At 43.2% G+C, this 21457-nt stretch overlaps 1 long non-coding RNA gene across 1 annotated transcript; it reads left to right on the top strand.

Moving 5' to 3' along the window:
- The first annotated feature begins 13016 nt into the window (after positions 1-13016).
- Positions 13017-19426, top strand: LOC119032721. Its single transcript, XR_005079020.1, has 4 exons — positions 13017-13097; positions 14647-14893; positions 17609-17760; positions 18990-19426. It is a non-coding gene; the product is annotated as an uncharacterized LOC119032721 (long non-coding RNA).
- Positions 19427-21457: the final 2031 nt, after the last annotated feature.

Raw genomic sequence — 21457 nt, 5'->3', positions numbered from 1 at the left:
CGCACTTCATCTGCCTCCATCTCTTTTCATTTTTTTTTTTTTTTTTTCTCAGTAATGCGTTTTTTCAGTCATTGGTTACGCATTGCTGAGGTGTGTGATAGGCCTCTATACACTACGCTGGAGAAATAGGCCCTGGTCACACTATACATCTGCAATGAATCCTAATGAATGTGTGTGTGTGTGTGTGTGTGTGTGTGTGTGTGTGTGTGTGTGTGTGTGTGGGCATATGTGTCATGCGATGCAGTACAGCGCGAGAGAAAGACACATGAAATTAGAATAGTTGGGACATTAAGTGCTTTCGACTGGCTTGATATTGCAGACGGGGGCACAAAGAGGCAAATCATAGAGCTGATGATTTTTTTTTTTTTTTTCCTTTTTTCCTTTTTCTTTTCGCCCCTCAGTTCTTCCTGGAAAAAGGGGAGGGAAAAAAGTGGCAGGGCCCGAGTAAAAAAGAGGAAGCAGGCAATCATGTTACTTCTAATCTGTTAATCTTTTGCTTGGAGAAGGAGGTGGGGGGTGTTAAGTGGACGTGGTGGGGGGCGGGTGGGGGGGCGCTGCTGGAATGAAATATATTGCAAATGGGAAAAGACACCAACAAGAGATCGGTGCTCGCAGATGGAGACCCTGCTTAATCAAGACAAATTGCAGATGGGCTCGGATTTTTATCCTCACAGAAAATAGACTAAAGCTGCCATCCGAAACACTACTACAGCAGTCTGAATCAACACGCGCACATGGAGGGAGGTGGTGATGGTGGTTGGGGGGGGGGGGGGATGAAAACACTTCCCAAGAAGCCAAAGATGATTGCAGACGCAAAAATGCACAAAAGAAAAAAAAAAAACCACACCCTCCCGTATGCAACTCAGAAGCTATTATTGCTCGCATAGCTCTAATCTACTTAAAGGTTAGAGGAGGACAAGTTGTGTTTTGAATGTTGAATATCAGTGAGGTACTCCAGGCATCAAACAGCATATTAAAACTGCGTCGCCCCCCCCTTGCTCATTCAAAGCTCGCCTAAGGATGTGGATGACTCCTCCGGCTGCCACATCCCTCATGTCACAATCCCCGTTCCCATACACAAATCAACAACAAATTCCCATTTATTTATTCTTGCATCATCACAGCGGCAAATTGCTTTGTAAATGGCACAGTTCCCTCAGCCTCTCCTGTAAATACAATGTCATTGGCGATGTTAATAATCCCTTTGTTTGCTTGACCAGGAGCTCTCGAACGCCGCCCGTTTCCTTGATTCAATTACTGCGGTTTAGGGAGTGGGGAGAATGAAGGCTGGACCTTAAAGCCGCCCGTGTTAATGACATTCAAATTGATCACTGCCACATGTTGCTATGGTGTGGCCCATTTAAAAGCGAGGGTAATGAAAAGAGGAGCTCTCCATTATGGAGAGCGTAACTAAACATGACACCTCCTCGCTGAAATTACAAGGCCAGCGCTCTCCGCTGCATGCAATTCAGCTCGGATGCAGCCGAGGCTGGCAGCAGCTTACAGGCCCTGGCAGCAGCATGAAAAACATGCAATCTGGAGCACCGTCATGCCTCATAGACATGCTGATAGCCAGAAGTGTGTTTAAGCATACATGTTCATTCACCCGGAGAAAACATTCAAGGAGGAATTATGTTACAACACACAGGAAACCTGTAATAAAACTACAATCTGTACATTTTTTTTTTTTTGGCTCGAGGCGATGAGTGGCTCAAATTAATGCCCACAAATCTTTGCTCGAGGCTGCGAGATACACAACAAGTTCAGTCAAGTGAGTGCAGAGGCAGGTACACTGCCACGACACAACGCATGAGCAACACCAAATAAGTGAAAGGAGTCTTCAGGGAAATTTTCGAGTCCCCAGAAAACTGAGCTACTTCTGTCATTTTCATTATAGCTAATGGTCTCCAGTTTCCCCACAGGGAGGCATCGTAAAACCAACAGAAGCTAAGCTAATATTGCAGGTATTTACACAGTTATTAGCATACTGTTTCAGGGTTAGGTTACTATCTAGGTGCTGTCTATCATAGTGGAGCTTAAAGTCTCTGATGACTGACATGATTTCATATTTACTTACCACAACATCCTGACACATCCTGTTAAGTTTTCATCATCACAACTGTCCAGCTGAGAATTGTGCTGCACATCTACTCTCTGTGCTTTAAAATCCACCTCCCCACAGCAGCCACAATAGTTTTTATGTAACTTGTTTGTCCAATGCAGTCCCAAAGTTTCCCAAAGGTTAGAAACCCTTAATGTCTGTCCATTGTTACTGAGAGTATTTTCAGGCAGAAGTGCAAAAGCAGGAACAGAAATGGTTGCAGACTTAAAAAGGTGTAACAGATGTTTCTATCATTCGTCAGTGCTGGAAGAAAGTTACAAGCAGTGTGTCTCTGAGAGACCTTTCAGGATACTCGCCGGAAGAATGATGCTGTTTACACACAAGAACCCACGGGGGGAATGCCAAGCGCCGAGCGCAGAGCCCGACTGAATGTGGATGTGCTGCATATGAATCATACCCAATGTATGTATGAATGATAATGAATGATAGCTGCTGTTGCTGGCTGGTAAAAGTTGGACTGCTGAAGAGGATGAATGGGAGGAAACGTTCAAACTATTGTGACAAGAGTCCAGAAATGGGCTTTGTTTTCATGCTAAAGAATTAGTTTGCGCAGGATATCTTACAGCCGACTTTCCACGTCTGTTTTCGCTATGTTTCCCAATTTGTTCAGATTCTATGTAATCTTCTGGAAGACAGTAATTGTTCCAAAACACATCCTGTCCACCGTACCTGGATAACCTTTCCTGTGTCACTGGCCTATAGCAGGAGTCCGATGATACCACGACCTTGGGACTTCTTGTTTGTGCCACAGGGCGCCCAGTATCGAATGGTTCTCTACACTGGAACTTGTGGATGGCCTTTCCAATCATCCCAACTTTTCCCACTTCTGGTGCCAGCGAATTCAACACTTACGTCTCATAATGTATGATATTCTTCTCTCTTAGCAGAGAATTGCGTCAGAAACCGTGTCACAGCCATCCAACCCCCTGTAGTCGCCACATCAGAATGGAGATTTGCCATCTGTGCTCCGTTAACCTTTGGAGGGTAATGTGTTTTCTTGTTTCTCACCTGATTTGGAAAAAAAAAAAAACATTTTCTGACCAACCTGTGCCAACAACCCCCCAAACGATTAATCCACTTAAGCAAGTATTTTGTTAATCTTTTATTTCTTTCAGTCATTTTTCAAGCAGGAATGTCAAACATTTGCCGGTTCCAGCTTCCTAAACGAGTTATTTGCTGCTCTCCTTTGTCATTTTTGGGGTTTGGACTGGTGGTATAAACGAAGACATTGGAAGATGTCGCTCCTGTGATGGGCATTTTTTCACATTTTGGTAAAATAATTGATTATTTTGTTGCAGCTCTACTTCTTTGACCGGATGCCTTCGTAATTCTCCCCGTGAATAAACCCCGGAGCATCTAATGAAGCGGCTCTCAGAGACGCTCACAAACCCGTCCCCGGGGGATCCGAACCCACAACCTCCCGCCTGCAGAGCAGTTCATCTCCTTCAGACAGACCTGTCTCCCTAACCGCTGAGTAAATCTCATCTAAACGCTGTAATCACTCCAGCTGGACAAAACCTCCTAGTAATGCGTTGGTCAATACCGGCCTCGGGGCTAAAGGGGACGCACTGGCATCAATGCATCTCTGTTTACGAGACGGCCAGTCACAGAGACAGACAGTCTTTACGGAGACGTCACGTCCCTCATAGGGCGAGAGGAAGAGCGAGGGGACACATCGGGTCACTTTTCATCTTTAAGTCTCCCTTGGCAGCGAGACAGATGAGCAGAGTCTTCTGTTCCCAGATGGAAAACGTCTGTGTGTCTCTATTTAATGAAATGGCATTACCGCCAACGCCGCTCAGCCAATCAGGAAGCAAAACAGCTGTCATGTGACAAGTGGGATAGATAGCCCATCTCATAAAGTGCTTTTACATCACAGCCCGCCCGATGAGAGCAATATCATCACATTTATGAGAAAATAATGATTTCTTCTCTGAATTTATGAGCATCTTTGGAGGAAAAAAAAAAGGGGGTTTATATGAATTATATCAGTATGAGGGAAGAAGAGGGAAGAATGAAAAAAAGAACACTCCCTTTAATTTGTTTTTCCCCTCAAGGGAATAAATACAGCTCTGTAATATCAGGCATAAAAGTCAATCTTGTCGACAAAGAATAGCCCAATTAGTTGAGCGAGGAGGAGATGAAACAAAGGAATCAAAGCCGATCAATAAGGTAGATTTCTCTCCTGCTCTACGACCAGCGATCGATGCGAGCCGCCTCTGAGAGACGGACGAGTCGCAGCTAACCCGCTAATAATCAAGAGGTAAAACTTTCATAACAGCGCTCATTGATGGGCCTGTGCGTGGACCTGATCACCGGCTGGATGTCCTGCTGGACCCATGAAGGAAACGTTAAAGGGGATTTCATCGGGATATTCACACAAGACGGCGTGAAGGGAAATAAACCTGGCACTCCGGTTCACTTTATACAGGCTTTAAATGATTAATCGTCCTACAGACTTTATTATTAGTGCCATCAAATTCACAAACAACTGAAACAGCAGAGAATACATCGCACGTATACATCGATGTGTCTGCAACCCGTATCAGATTGCATTCACATTTCGTGACCTGACTGTCACATCAATAAGTGGAAGGGATGGTGGTTGGGTTTGCAGTGAGAGGGCCACCAAGCCAGTGACCGCTGTTCAAGACTGTGTTTCAACATTTGCAAGTGTGAAATCACAGGATACTTTTAACGAGGCGCCGGGACAATGTCAAGTGTTATTTGTGGCACCATCATATTTAACGAGACGTTACAAACATCTCCAGCCCTGTTTGGCATCTAAGACTCGTATTTAAAACAAAAGATGATGTTTTCTGAACACTTACCAATTATTATTACTTATTTAGTGTTAAAGCTGGTTTTAGAAATCTATCTCCTCTATAAGCATCTAATAAAGTGTTGGAAACCTAAAAATGTGCATGCCAAGAATATAAATTGTTAAAAAAAAAAAAAAGATTTAATATGTTTTTGATAAGGGCGCCAGAGGCTCCGGTTACATCACGCGTCTTTCAGTCAAATAGTGCGCTGACTTCTTCTGTTCCCGCCGGATAATTTGTCCTCAAATGGCGCGTGATAAAAAAAAAAAAAAACAAACCTTAAGCCGACAACACACAATGAGCAGTGAAACGCTGTGGAGAGAGCGCGGTGCCTCCTGCTCCATTAAGTCGTCATGTTGTTAAATACAAGTGTATAACTAGAAGAGAAGAAGTCCAGTCTGTTCCCTCCAATCTGACAGATGCATGTACAGTGCACTTATGTAGGCGTCCATATGTAACTACGCCTGTTTTTACCAGTAATACTCACTATATGGTTGTTTCAGTTATTCTATAAGGGGGCTTGAAGCTATTTATATATGTATATTTTTAATCCTCTTTGGGATATGATCTGTATCTTCAGGACCAAACCCGGCATGATAGTAATTTGAACCAGCACCAGACTCCTTTGAAAAAACACAGCGTTTTGTGAGTAGTTGAGTCAGGGGAAGCTTTACCATATGAACTCTGTGAAGACTAATTCTGAAGTGTCGGTACCATTTTGAAAATTCAGCAGCTGTAACACATTATTATTTTCATTTTGTCAGTCTTACCTGACCAGCTTCTTTATTTCTTTATTCGCATAATCATTAGTTTAGGTGAGCGTCTCTCTCAGCCTCACTCTCTAAACTTAAACGGCATCTACTGTAACATTGTACTTTAGCCGAAAACAAATATCTCTGTCACTGTCAGGTTTTTGTACAGATGCCAGCATGTTTCTGAAGTAGCTGAACTTCTGAAATGACACGTATTTGCATAATCACTCACTGATGGATGATGTTTTTGTGAGGGAGAAGAAATAGATGTACAGTCACTTCAGGGATTTTAAACAAGATAATAGAAGAGAAAAGAGGTATTTGTGGAAAAATCATAACAGAAAACATAGTATTAGTAGAAATACTGTGTATTATATACATACTTTAAAGCAGAGCTGCTGATCAGATCATCATATTAACCATAATGTCATTTTGTTCGTCTCATACGTGCACGCACGCCCCATGAGTATGAATCATCAAATTGAACTTTTAAATGAAATGAATCAGCCCTGGTTCATAATAACACGGATGACTGTAGACTCTGGATTAACACTGTTGTTGAGGCTATAATTAATCCCCTGTTTACATTTCTTAAACTTTAAATCAAAATGTTTTAAAGTGCGAAAATAAAGATCCCAATTATCATGATCGTGAGTCTTGGAGGGTGCTTATTAACCTCATGTGTACAGTATAATAGGACACTTATACTCTCCATGACGAGAGGAAAATACACTCAAGCGTACTTGTGTGGAATCCAATCAAATGTCTCATTAGAATGATTTCAGTTTAATGGCTTCCCATAGAAACGGATCAATTAAACACTGTCATCAAACACACTGCATCACATCCATCACGCCGGCCGATATCCAATTTTTGAATAAGTAGTGACCCGGCGTATCAGCAAACCAATTAATCAGCGTAACCCAACGAGGTGACGATTGTCGGCGAGGGTTCAGGCGGAGCGCTCGGTCCATTTGCGTGGAATGAAGAGGTGAGGTCGGGCTGTTATAATGCAATTATGATGCCAGCTTCCATTGCGGAGAGTGAGGCGAGGGTCCGTGGGAGTCGCGCAGGACCCGCCGCTCCCTCCGGCCACGGCGAGTCCCGCCACTTGTCACTAAGTGATCCACGCCTGTCCGACACGAGTTCTCTAAACCCTAAACCAACCACCACCACCACCAGCAGCACCACCCCACTTCTCCCTGCTCAACATCTGTCCCACGGGTCCGGGCTCTCATCCAATCACACGCCGCATAAATCCATAACTTGGGCTCTCCCCTCGGCCCCCAGGAAAACACAATAAACTGCGTTCATCTTTTATGCATGATTTTCTCTGTCTCTGTAGCTAGCTTCGCTCTCGGTGCATATCAATCATCGCGGGGACGCTGCGGGGCAGAGAGACACAGGCAGAGAGAAAGAGCGATGGCAGGTGGGAAATATACATGGCTGCACAACAAGGCAAAATGAAGAGTCCTGTTCCTTTATCCACTGACTTGGATTTCTGTTTCAATTTCGTCTGCCCCTTCCCCTCTCCCCTCCCCCCCCGTCCCCTCGCCGGCCTCGCCTCCACACACGTTAGCGATATAAAACTGACCAGCTCGTCTCTCGCTGTGCATCCACAGCTGCGAGTTAACAGACACATGTTTTTAAGAGACACCTTCTCCCTCAGGCCTCAGGGGAATATAGAGGTTGAGGGGCGATGTTCTCCCCTCCCACACAGAACATATACACAGGTCGGCTTTTGCAAAATGTGTGTACGGCGGATCTACGTACGTAGGCCTCATTGGCATGCTAACATATTCAGGACAGCCGAACCACAGCTGGCTCAGTGTGGGAGAGGCCAGCAGTCGGGCTTGACATGAAACCGGACGGCAGGAGAAAAAAATTAATGACTCCGCGTAGCTGCAGAGCTTCACCGGGCTGAGGGTCAGAAATAATAGTTTTCATTTACAGAGAGTGTGGTCTTTTCCAGAGGTGGGATGATAAAACGCGACGGCAGCCTTAAAAACAGCCGCGTGAATTCAATTAAGCAGCAAATGTTCACAGCAGAATAAACATCGATGAAAGATGCAAACTTATGGAAAACGGTGAGAGATCAGCTGTGTAGAAAACAAAGGAAGACAAAGAAGAAATACAAAAACAAAAGCATTTAATCTAAAACCTTTAATCGGGGCGGCTGTAGCTCAGCGGGTAAAGCAGGTCGACTAGTGATCGAAAGGTTGCTAGTTCAAATCCCGGCTCCGGGCAAGGCTGAGCTGCATGTCGAAGTGTCTTTGAGCAAGATACTGAACCTCACATTGCTCATCAGTGAGGGCCCTGCGATGAGCTGGCGACTTATCCAGGGAGTACCGTGCCCTCGCCCTGAGACAAGGCTGGGATTGGCTCCAGCAGCAACACCCCGTGACCCCGTGGAAAGGGATAAGGATAAGCGGTTACAGACAATGACATGACATGACCTTTCTAATCTATTTTTGAGTCTTTTTTGTGTTCAGCTTTCAATGTTGAGAAGCAAATGAACTCAAAGATTTAGCTGAGATCAGGATTCGATACGTGGGAAGTAATAGAAAAACTGCAGTTTGGAGTGGGAGATTAATTAATGTTCAACACGGTTCATTAAACGTTGATTAAAAGAAAGTTTGACGACAATTTCTGCAAGAATCTGTTCACAACTTTAATTAGTCATCACGCGAATGACGCCCTCGCATCAAATATATCCCACTTTTGTTTTCCACAAACACGGCTGGAAATCGTCCCCAACTTCTCCTTAAAGGGATATTCCGATGTAAATGTAATCCATGGTCAACACACCATGACACAGAGTCGTCAGGGCTTCCCCACAGTGACCACGCTGCTGCAGGAGAGTGGTGAGTTGTGTTCTCTTGTCAACAGAAATCCAGCAAAGCTAGCAGATGTTTGATGCCTCGAACTATGTGCTGGGACCCTGTTTGTACTGCTGCTGAAGTTTGATGCTGTTCTGAGCATCATTTGTGGCTTTTTGATGGTGGTTTCTTGGTTGGAGACATAAACTGCAGTGTGTTGTTATTGTGCTGTCTTTTCTGAGGTTGCTAAAACTACTCAAGCTAGCAGTCGGAAAACTTACACCGGAATATCCCTTTAACAGTATCCAACGGTTTTGCACATACATATGTTGAAAAGCAGCCTTCTCGCCCATAACTCCACCACCGTTAATCTCTAACTCCTGGTATGAAAGTCAGATCATAAATATGTAATGTGAATGTGATATAACACGTTTTGTAGAAATGTCAACAAAACTCTAATGTGTCAGTGGTTCGCAGAAACATTATTCGCCGTCATTTAATCCTGCTGACTGGGCTGGAAATAAACTATTCAAAAGACATCACCTTGGGTTTTTTTTTTTTTCCACAATTTAAAGACTGAACAAATAATCTGTAGATCTGAAAAAGAATCCAAGTGCTATATTTCACATGCGACGTCCTCCAAATACCCAAGTTTGCAGAGTGTTAAGTGCTTTAGATGAAAACACTGGAATGCAAATAATGCAAGTGGCATTCAGGACATTTGGAAACCTGACATAAACTTTTTTTTTTTTTTTTTTTTTTACAAGTGGATACTCACCGCTCTGTGAGTCACGTTGACACACAGACTCACAGTGAGCGTTGTGGTGTTTGTTTCCTCGAACAAACAACCGTTACAGTGCAGACACCAGCTGCCGGAGAACAGGACGGATGTATTGACTAAAAATGAGAAGTGACACTGTCACATAGTTCAGCAATCGAGGTACTTCGCCAACCTGGAGCTGGATGCAAAGACGAAGGTAATATTAAGGTGAATGATAATAGATTACGTTACTTATTACAAATAATTGCCGTGTAAAGTTATCCACCTTAAGCGTGGATAAGGTGAAACCTGCAGGAACATTCTTTGAAAACCCCTTTTTGATGCCCATGCATTATACACACACACACAAACACACACACACACACACACACACACACACACACACACACACGGCAGCATTTAAAGGTACTTCACTCTGGCATATCCACCAGCATCACACGCAGAGCCATTATTTCCCTCATAGCTAATTCTTGACAAGTGTTTTGGACAAAAGGTCTTTGACGAGAGAAGTTGTGCTTTGAACAACCACCGCGGTGCACGAAGGTGTTCATTATTCTGATCCACACCCCCACAGGCCAGTCCATCACAATCAATCAGTCAATCAAACGCTCTTTTCGTGATGCTTTTAACCAAGCCATTTGTCACCCTTCACCCGTGGCTTCACAGCGGCGTGCGCAGCAGGTATGCGCACGCGAAAAACAAAAAAATGCTTTGCGGTTGTAATGGAATAGTCTGAGGATAAGGTGTTTAAAAGCCTCCATGTAAGTGCGGCGAGTGTGTTCCCAGGTACGTCGGGGGGGCTGAGCGGCGGCCACAGGGAGGCTGAGATTACAGAGTAAAGCCCTCCTCTTCGTCCCTCAAGTAATAAAAGTGAAATGAGACTGACATTTCACTCTGGAAGACACACACACACACACACACACTCAGTCAGTCAGCCAGGCAGTCACACACACACACAAAGACAAACACAAAGACAGAGAGCAGGAAATGGCATGCGTACACCCACCCACACACACACACACACACACACACACACACAAATATGCAACGGCCTGTACAGCGAGAGAGCAGAACAGAGGGTGACGAAGGTACAAGACAGACTGTACTGAGGAAGGAAATCCAAGATTCAAAATAAAACAGAGACCATTTCCTTAAAAACTTTGGAGAAAAAACAAAAAAACCTGCACAATTATCAGTCAGTCGGGCTGATATCATTTTATAAAACAAAGACGGCAAAATGTGGCAGCTGTGTTTGGAAAGAGGATCCGATGTACTGTCCTGGTTCTGGGTTTGAGTTCGGATGATCTCCTGTTTTATGTTCAAAGTTGATCCTCATGTGTCATGTTTTACTGTCCTCTTCCTGTCTTTGTCTGTTTTCCTGCCCCTTCTTTTTTGGGTGTCTTCCCGACCAAAACTGTAAGGAACCAACAAGTGTTGTAGTCCATCTTAAACTTATTGGGAAATATCTGATTTAGTCCACCTTAAACCTGTTTTTGGAACCGCTGATGTAGTTCTACTTGAAGCTGATAACTATACCTTACCATTACCATTATATGGTAAAGTCTGTAAGTAAAACCACTGATTTATTCCATTAATTCCAAGCTAAACTCAACAGAAACCACTGATTTATTACCATTCCAAATTACTTAATGGGTCGGGACTGAAGATCAACTTTCTTACAAATTGGACCTTTGGTGTTTGTTGGTTCTTCTGCGTCTCTTGAGCTCCTCGAACTTGTTTATCCTCTCTGCTCACACTTCGTTGTGAACCACACTGGTTCGTCCTCAGTTTTGTTTTTCTCTTCAGTTTTTTTCCTTGGACTTTCCATTGCCTGCTTTCTGCTGATTGCATTTTTTGGATTCTGGATCTCAGATTTTGGACATTTCATCAGTGCTTGCTTTTTTTTTTTGTTGTTGTTGTTCAACCTGTTTGACTCGGGTCCCTTTTCAGATAAACTGTGGCATGATGTCTGCAGAAGCTTACTTTCACATTTTTCTGGTAGCACAAGGTTTTTGAAAAAAACATGAAGACTCCTGTAGAAAATGTGATTCTTCATAATGACAGCTTGCTCCTGAAGGAAACTCTGCAAGAAGGTAAGTTTTAACCACAGTCATAAATGTATTATTCTATACATGTAGGCGCCCTGAGTGAGGCTGGCTCACTTCCACTACCAAATTCTTCCTGCTGGTTCTGGAGTTGAACCGAAATTCTCAACTCGGCAAATACAACGACGGACTGGCAGCCGACCTGACCCGAGCATCAGTATTTGACGAGTTGGGAATGCCGCTCAAAATTTAATTACAGGACTCACAGGTCTAATTAAAAATTAGACCTGTAAGTCACAAACAAATCGTGACCAATGTCGTCACTCTCTTTTCGGTTCATTTTAATGGCGGAGCTCAGTTCTGCGAGGTTTCCATCACATATTTACTGAATAACTTCTTCTTTGTGTGTCGAAAAAAAAAAAAAAAACATAAAAATTGTATGAGATTTTTTTCCATTTCCATTCAAATTCAATTTTTTATAATTCAGAAAAAAAATATATATATATGGAGGCAACCTCCAGCCCGAGACAGACAGACAGAGACAGAATGGGAAAACAAGGAAGCAGATAGAAAGAGTTATTAAGCGCATATTAATGTTTGCTCTCCTCCTCCATGGCTCTCTCTCCAGAGATACGCCCGTCGCTACTTTAAGCATGAATACTTAATCACACACCAAACACTGTCTAATTCCTCCTCTCGCCCTGAATGTGAGGAACAAGACGGAGCCAGAGACTCAGAGCGAGGCAGAGAATAAGGGAGAAAAGACTGAAATGTCACGGAGGCAGTGCTGGGATACTAATAAAGCTATGCAAATAGCAATTAGCTGAACCAATAACCTCCGAGTCAATACCGAGCCACCCAAATGGGAATATCCCAGGCGCCGGGCTCACCAGTTCAAAGGTCACGCTGTGATTGGAGGTCACAGCCCGAGCCGATAAGTGACGCGTTTCAGAGTAAGAGGGTTGTAATTGTGGCCAAGATGAAGAGGCACTAATGTTTGCATGAATAAAGGGAGTGTCACCGCTGCAGAAAACCTGTAACTGCTCGTATTGTGTACGTGCAATTTGAGCGCTGTTTTCACTCCCTCCGAATCAATACATGTGAAAACCGTGAAGAAGCGAAAATAATGAGTCATCATCTCGACTGTGCGCTCCGTCTTGATGAATGAGAAGCTCAAGGTTTCGTAATCAAGATCTGCTGTGGGTTCTGATGTTTGGCAGATTTTTGGATTATTATTTCTTTTTTTTTTTTTTTTTCAGAGACATCAGGGATAGAAAAACAGCTGAGCGCCAAGAAAAAGCTTTGCACTAATACTTTTACTGCTACTCTGGAGATAAAATTAGCATAGGCAATTAGCAGGAAAAACAACTCTGGTAGTGTCTGAGTTTTGACGAACATGGGTGGCACATATCTTTTTTTTCTTTCTGTGTTTTGTGCTGGAAACATGGCTTGCCAATCAGGGGGACCAACAGGTGCGACGTTCACACTCTTCCCATGAAACATGGCTTCACAGCGTGAGATAAACAAAGTGGGGAGAATCACTGTGCGACTTTGTGAGCGCGCGTGACAAAACGTACAAATTCCACTGGCTCGGTGAAAGTGTATCATGATTTCACACCTTTTCCTTCCACACTATAGATGCATTCTGCGCAGACTTACAACACCGTGGAGGTGTCGCTCGCCTGAGGCTGCTGCTGCTGCTGCTGCTCCGCTTGGCTGAGGTCAAGATCTGTTTCCATTTGGAGAGACTGAAATGGTAAAATGACGCACAATGTGTTTTTCTCTGACTACATAAATACAGAATTGCTGGGGGAAAGGGACAGGAATGTAGAGCGAGGAGTGTGTAGGTTTTGCATATAGCATTTGTTTTTTTACTGCATTGCATTCTTGAACAAGAAGGTTTGAGGAGGACTAAATTACCAAGTTTAAGGTGGACTAAATCAGTGGTTCCCAAAAGAGGGTAGTGGTGGACTTAATCATTGGTTTCTGGGAAGTTTAAAACAAAAGAAGGTTTCAGTTGGAGTAAAACAACAGTCAGTTTCACAAAAGTTTAGGAAAACTATGTCAGTGATTCCAAAAAGCGATTTAAGGTCGACTAAATCAGGTGGAGTTAACAGATGGTTCCCAAAACAGGTTTGAGTTAGACAAAATCAGAGGTTCCCAAGAAGTTTAACATGGACAAAAACTATGGTTGGTTCTTGACAGGTTAAGGTGTACTAAACCTGTCAGGTAAACAAGAAGTTTAAGCTGGATTAAAACAGGGGTTGGTTCCAGGTAGGCGTTGGTGGACTAAATCAGTGGTTTCAGTCCAGTTTAATGTGGATTAAATTGATGGTTCCCAGATCCAGTTTGAGATGAACAGTAGTTCCTAACACAGGCTTAAAGTGGGCTAAATATGTTGTTTTCTGAAAGGTGGACATAACACATGTTTGAATCAGTTATTCAAATACAAATCAGCTCCTATTAGCGTCCCCTTAAAACGTTTAGCATTGTTATAGGTCCTCTGTGACTCAAACATATTATGCAAACACATGTGCAGAAATGACACGGACATTAAAATTTAACGAAGCAGCGCTGAGTTGTCGCTGGCTGTAAAAAGTGTTAAAAATAGAGTCGTAAAAAAACCTCTTCAGTCATCTATTGTGAGAATCAATCTTATTAAATCACACCCCGCGGAGACGGAGAGGGAAGAGATTACTTGGTTGGCTCTTCATTTGTCTTCAGCCTTTTAATCTGTGAAAATGAGCTGAAATGACCTGTGTTAAGACATGCACGCACGCACACAAACACACACCAAACCCCCCCTTTTTTTTTTTATTGCGGGGGCCATTTTTGATGTGCCTTTAGTCCGGGTACGTAGCAATCAGGAGCAGCATGTAGCCCGAGGCTAGCAAGACACCATGAGATCCGCTGCAGAGGAAAAAAGGCAGGGAGATGCGGCGGTGAGTGAATGTGTGTCGATGGGTGATTTTTGAGGAAAAAGCTTCTAAGTGTTTACAGAAGGCAGAGAGGATATAAAAGCAGAACGTGGGAGTTTGTCCCTCAGTGGATTTCTGGAATGTTCTGTAATATTTTCATTTTATCTGCTTCAGAGGGGAAGACGAGCTTTCAACCCTCCGCGCCGCTGATGGAGCGTTTGGTCTCCTTAAACTGTGTGTAGGAGCCGTCTGTGCACAGCCTCCAGTTTCTTTGTGTACATTTTTGTGATGCACATATGCGTTGTGTCCTTTACGTCTGTGTTAACGTTGCTTTGTGTTTCCTATGTGTGTGTGTGTGTGCTCCACCTATCTTGTCTCTCTAAGCAGGTCTGGCTGTGACACAGTTGCCACTAATTACAGATCAGGCAGATTAAAACCTGGAGAGGAGCGGGCCAATCACAATCTCCCCTGGAACTCTTCCTCCACACCTTGCCTTCCCCTCCATCTCCTTTGTTTCGCGGTTGGTCGCCCCGTCACCTCTTGCCCATCTTAAACCTCTCTCTGCATCCCACTGACTTTTAAGTATCATAACCACTGAGACTTAGAATGAAACTACATCGAGACTTTTCATAAGGTAAGAGTAAACATGGCCTCCCTTATGAATGATGCAAGAAACTCGAAATGGAGGAAAAAATCCAATATGGCGTTCATAAAGATCAACTGGTGGCATCTCAGCAGCATCTGGATGCTTCGCTCTTTCAACCTTTGGCTGTTTTTTGTGCTTACGTTTTTTTTTCGTTGACTCTTAATTCTCAGCCTCACTGAATATAGATCATATATTCAGTACTGTCGTTTTCAGGATGGGGTAGGCGGGACAGAAAAGCCCTCATTGGTTTCCAAAACACGTAATCACAAGGAAACCATATGAATCTGCAATAAGTTAGATTATGACAAGAATAATTTGTCCGTATGTTTTTGTTTTTGTCTTGTTTCTTACTAGGGCTGCGCGAAATTACCCATATAAACCAGATCCTGATACACAATTTAAAGGACTCAGTCCATCAAAACAAACTTACAGGTCGACCGTGAAAGCAGCAAATTACAAATTTGACAAGAGAGGTAAAATGTGAGTACATATTGGTTCATAAACTTATGGGCGCCTTCAAGATGGATGGCTCCAAAATCGACTTACTTTGTAAAGTTACGATTATGAATGCTGGCACTACAGGAAAGGAAACAAAGGAGGTCCAATAAACAATCTCTGGAGAACCTCCAAAGAAAACATCTCGGGCCAAATCTTAGATTATAAGAGCTGTTTATGAATTGACGTCCGTGTGTTGCAGTTTGCCAGAGTAGTGATTCAGAGGGAAAGCTGGATGTTTTAAACACAAAATGCCTAAATCTGCTGTTTAGGGGTTAATGGTCTCACCACTGAATCAACTATAATCCACAATAACTAAAAGATTAAGCACACACACACACAAAAAAAAAAAAACAATCAAGAGGAGGAGGAGAGGGAGTCAGGGAGACAGTGGCGGCTGCTTGGCGATGTCAGGCCTGGGGATATGAGTGGAGCAAATGAGGATGAACCAGTCACTGCTCCAGACAGGCAGCTGAATAGACGAAAAGAATGGAGAGACAGGATGGGAGGGCGACGGGGAGGGGAGGACTGGGAAGACAGTTATTGTGAGCGCCTACGAGTGATGGCAGAATCTGGGTGCCGGGTGTCACTTTGGAACAATCAGGACTGACGTTCCCAGGTGGTGGTGTGCAGCAGGAAGAGATTTGGGATTTGCCTTCCAGGGCTGCAGCACTTTCCATCCTCATCATACTTGGAAATAAAGACTCTGCCAAAACCCCCAGACCTGGAACCATCCAAAACATGTCACCAACACCACAAAAAAAAAAAAAAAGCCCAGACGATGAGAGCTGAAGGAATAACACACGTTTTTGATGAAAGGTCGGTTTAATATACCACAATGAGCTTCATGTTTTAGTAGATTTTTGTTCAGCCGGTTTAGTAATGATTATGTTAAGAAGAGCTGAAATGTTTGTGATGAAGTGTCTTGTGAAGATACCTCACAGCACCAAGCTTCTTATGATTTGGATTTAAGTATGCCCAACTTTTAAAAAGGTGATGGAATCCAACAGAGCCCTCAGTCCCTCTGCCAATCTGTCTTCTGATGGCAAGAAAACACCACAAAAGTCGCCAAAAGTCCTTTTAAGGTGGCTTTTAGAAATCTGTCTTTAATGTTCGTAGAAGAGAAGAGACTGAAAGCTGATTCAGCTAAATGTTGCTTCATCTTAGAAGACCTGGCTGGTTCCTCAGAGCAGCTGGGATGCGTTTTCAAAGCTGATTTTGGAAGTTTCCGCAAAACCCAATATGTCGTCCAGTGAAGACACAAATTAATGTTCAATAAGCGATTTGTAAAGGTCGCGTTCTGACAATATCCGTGCCTAGCCTGGAAGGTTAGGCTATTGATTGATGAACTTTATTGTTCCCAAAAGGATAATCACTTCCAACGTGGGCACAAAAGACACATTAAAAAACAATTCTACAAGAGTTGGAATGTACAGCCGACGGCTCTGTGAGGCAGTACGTATGAAACAGAAATCAAAACTGATGTGATGCTATTGAAAATATGGTGTTGCAGGTATTTTGTCCCTACAAGACAGTTTGACATAATTATGACATCACAGAAAAACACAAGGATTCACCAAAGTTCTTGGGGGAAAATTTCCATCTATATTTGAGACAGTTCACTTGAAACCAAACATATCGACCTCGTGGTGGCAGGAGGAAAGGTGAGAGATTACTAAACGAGTAGAAATGTATCAGTCAGAAACCATGTATGGCTGTACAAAATTTCATGATCGTTGGAATATGTCAAACCGAGAAAAACAGTGTCGCCAGTTGGGAAAAGGCTGATTTGTGGGTCAGCGGTTAAGAGGTCCAAACTTGTGAGAAAGCTGAGTCTCATTCCAAAGTGTCACTTACTGATGCTTTGGGTTGGTAAATCCAACCTACCAACCCAAAGCGTTCAGGATATGAGACTCAAAAATTAACTTTTGGACCTTTAAGGCCAGCGCTACGACAAGAAGGGCTATAAGAATGCAGCCATTATTCAGGGGCACACATACAATATATCTGAAGTAATGGTATATTGAAAAATATAAAGAAAAGATGTTACTCACGAGATAATGGACACACAATACAGCATCACTTCTGCTGCCTACACTGGTGCTGGTTGGAAACAGTGCAGAATTGTCAAATATGATTATTTTTCCCAGGAGAGTGGGCTGTTTTCTTTAGCTGTGAGTAATTTGACTTTTGTTTTTTTTTTGGCAGTGAGCAATTTGTAAAAACCTGAGAGTGCTGAAAGGAAAGGTCCATCATTGAAAACGCTTTAAGCAAAGTGGACACAGCGCTGACAACTGGTAATGACTGTTCATTAATCTATCAGCCACAACAAGCCCCGATATACTGACGTCATCGACAAGGTGAGCAGTCCGGAACTTTTTTTTTTTTTTTTTTTTGGGTTCAGTTGTTACACAATTTTTCTGAGCCTGCGGGTTTTCATCTGGGAGTATGTCAGGTGTTCAGCTGCATATTAATCAGCAGCACAGACATATTAAGCTTTAAACTCGCGTCTCTTTCGCCCATCAACATCACTTTGTATGCCTGGTGGTTTTGAAACACTGTGTTAGATATTAAGTCAGTCTGTCAGGAAATCCGCCATGAAATTCAGAGAACAGATTGGCCTTGGGCAAAGGAACTGTCGATTAGATTTTTGGTGGTGATCCGGATCTGGGATTTGCTGCCGTTCCACAATTATTGTTTTTTTTATCTTTAATCATGGCACTGCTCGAGATAGAGACTTGATTTTAAATCCTAAAGGTATGTTTTCAAGGTCAGGCAATCAATTTAACTTAAACTGTCAGTGAAGGAAATTATATTTTTCTTTTAGAGGAACAGCCTGTCTAATGATTGGTCAGTGTCTCCGTGATTCAGAGTCTTTTCTTTTTTTAAGCTTTTCACTTTCACTCCTTTATGAAAATGTGAATTTGAGGCCATTCAATGAAATACACATTGATTTTTGACTATTTCTGTCTGACCTTCCGGTCTGGCTGCTAATATCTTACAGTCAAATAACTTTTTCTTCCATCACATCTGTCGGCCGGTTGGACTACCTGCTTGAAGGTGTGTAAAACGACTCTTTTGTCCCGACAATCTTCACAATAAAAGCCCCCCTGCTGTTGGTTCGTTTAAAAGCTTTTATTATGAAGCAGTGTCACAGGAAACGGTTCAGCACGTTTTCAGCAGCAGTCACTAAACGCGACTCCAGAAACAGCTGAAAGTGAACATGATGAAAGAGTAAAACACAGCAGATGTTTGAGATGACCTACTCTGTAGCAGATCCACCGTCGGTGCGGCTCGGCTCGACTAAGGCTCAGTTAAAATTGGTGATAATCGCAATAATTCACGGAGACCATCAAGGGGTTTGCCCTGTTTCTTCCCAGATAATTCAGCAGTTAGCAGCCAGTGGGAAGCGAAGACAAAAATCAGTAACCAGCTCTGAAACGTGTCCTTTCATTTTGAAGAGGAATTTCTTCATCAAAGGTCATAAGACGTAAATAAGTTGGGTTTCAGTCTTCATCTCCCAGAGACTACAGTAGAACTGGCACCAATGCTAAATTCAATGATGTGATCTCTTATCTTTCTTTTACAGGTTTCTTGAGTGTAGCTATCGAGCTAACTTACCTCCTGAAGCTGAACACAGCGAGCTACGGACACGTGGTGCGGAGACGAGGACCACTTTAAAACCCGGCAGGAGATTGAACCTCAGAAGCCGGTCCGGCGTGAACGTGAGTGTTGCCTGTACCTTTGCTGCTGATGGGAGACGGTTTCCATCAGAGCACCGCTGGGAAACAGCTGTGACTACAGCGGTGTGCTCATTGGCAAATACATGCCTTACAACATCTCTGAGGGGACGCAGTGGAATTTGTAAACAGATAATATTCCCCACCCCGAACAACGCTGTCATCGTCCATCACGATGATACACTGCAGACATCGTCACATGCCAGTTCAGTAGACGTCACCCAACCCTAGTCTAGTCCTGAGAAATTCAATTATTTACTGCCTATGGAGCAGCTCCAGGATCCGTCTCCAGATAACATCAGCAGCACAATCTGTCTCTCTGTTCTTCAGCTTGAAGGAGGCTTGTTGAAATTCATAAATTAAAACCAGGCCTGTGCATATCACAGAAATGACATTCGAGTCCTCTTTTTTTGCACTCTCTCTCTCTTTTTTTTTTAAAAGAGTGGATGTTCTCCGTCCACGCTAATAAACCCCCAATTTTACCTGAAAATTGCTGCGAGCAGATCAAAGACACAAATCAAAAGATATAAAAGGCGTCCCGGCTCCGCCGCTAATGATGTGTGGACTGTTAAACAGCCGAGTGAGACACCGGGAGGTTTCTCCACTCCATGGTGTTAGTCAAGAAGAAGAAGAAAAAAAAAGAAACAAGTCTCAGAGAGAACGAGACAATAAGATGGTGAAAGAAAGAAAGAAAAAACAAGAGCAAAGGAGATTCAGCAGCTTTGGAAGGAGGGACTGGCAGGCTGACTCAGAGGGAAGAGCAGAAGTGAGGAAGTGTTTTCATCTTCCCCTCTCCCTCTTTTTTTTTTTTCCTCTCTCTGCCTTTCCATCCTCTTCTATTTCCATCTCGCCACATCTATCACTCTCTTCCCCTCTCTCACTTTCTCTGCGGTATTGTTCTCTCCGTCAAGAGTTGTCATGACAAGGCTGTTTATTTCTAATGTTTGACATTTCGCCCCTGCGCCGCTCGCCTGAAAGAACACACCGGGATGAATGCGCCGCGGTTTTCAAAGGAACATCTTGTTATTAGCCGGCGTTTCCCCCATTTTAACACACTCGCAGATAAACACTCGCTTGCACAAATGCATCTACACACACACACACACACACACACACACTGCACACACAAGCGCAGGGGTGCATTTAAATACGGAAAGATCTATCAGGCTTTTTAACCTTTCATCTCCGAGCAGAGAAAAAGCAGTTTTTTTTTTTTTTTTCTGACTCCCACACCATGTTTCAACCCTCAGCCGAATCCTCTCCTCCTTCCCTCCATCTTCTCCCGCCCCCCCTCTGTGGGATCAAATTAAAGGTAGTGGATTAATAAGATGCGGGCTCGGCTCTGGATGTGTGTTAATGCAGGCGACAGGACCATCCATCGAGTCGCTCCCAACAGTCAGAGGAAGAAAGAAACGACTTGGGATTTGAATCTATTTTCTCTTTCGTCCGTCTTATCATTTCACTCTCTCCTCTCTTTTTCTTTGTCTCTTCTCTATCAGCGTTATTCCATTTTCTCCATTTTCTCCATTCAGCCTTTTTCTATCATTTTATTGTTTGGACCCACTTGCCACCATCTCAAAGTCATGCCAACAGGCTGCCAAGGGTGTTGAACGTGGTCTTCAAAAAAAAAACAAAAAAACGCTGATCGTTTATTCTAATATATGTAATTTGAAGCCACTTACGCTTGTGTTTTTTGGCAAGCGCCACCTAATTATCACTATGATGCATTTAATGAATCTGAAAATTACTCACGTGAGCGATTCTGATCTGCCAAGAAAATCTACTTGGATGCGGTTGAGGAAATGTCGTCACGGCTAAAAATAACTGGTACTGACTGATGTGGGAGACGAGACACGAGTGGCCTTATCTGGTGTCAACGTCACGCTGTTTTTAACGGGCCCTCGGATTAAAATCACAAAGTAGAGTCGCTTTAAGATCTCGAAAACTACTGTTGTCTGTTGGTATTTACCTAAATGCTCAAAGATGACTCTAACAGTTTATTATAATCTTCTTTTTGGTGAAAGTTTCTGGAAAAATAGGGTTTGTTTCCTGACAAGTTTCAGTCAAAACATTTTCTCTTTCCTGTGCGGTCGAGTTTTGTGAGCTTACATCCAGTGTGTCATTACTTCCCCATCAAATCAATAATCCCACACCTGGACACAATGTGCACACAACTACACCAGGTGCATCAAGGGAAAGATCAGGGCCGTGATTAATGGAAACCCTGACCTCGTTTTTTTGCACTATAGCAACGTCGAATGACTTCCATCTTTGCCTCCGATAGAGGAAGGTCGTTATCTACACGGCGAAAACATGA

Source organism: Acanthopagrus latus, chromosome 14, assembly GCF_904848185.1.
Source record: "Acanthopagrus latus isolate v.2019 chromosome 14, fAcaLat1.1, whole genome shotgun sequence".
Classification (NCBI taxonomy): domain Eukaryota; kingdom Metazoa; phylum Chordata; class Actinopteri; order Spariformes; family Sparidae; genus Acanthopagrus; species Acanthopagrus latus.
The sequence above is the reverse complement of the archived record's forward strand: the minus strand, read 5'-3'. Positions and strand labels throughout refer to the sequence as shown.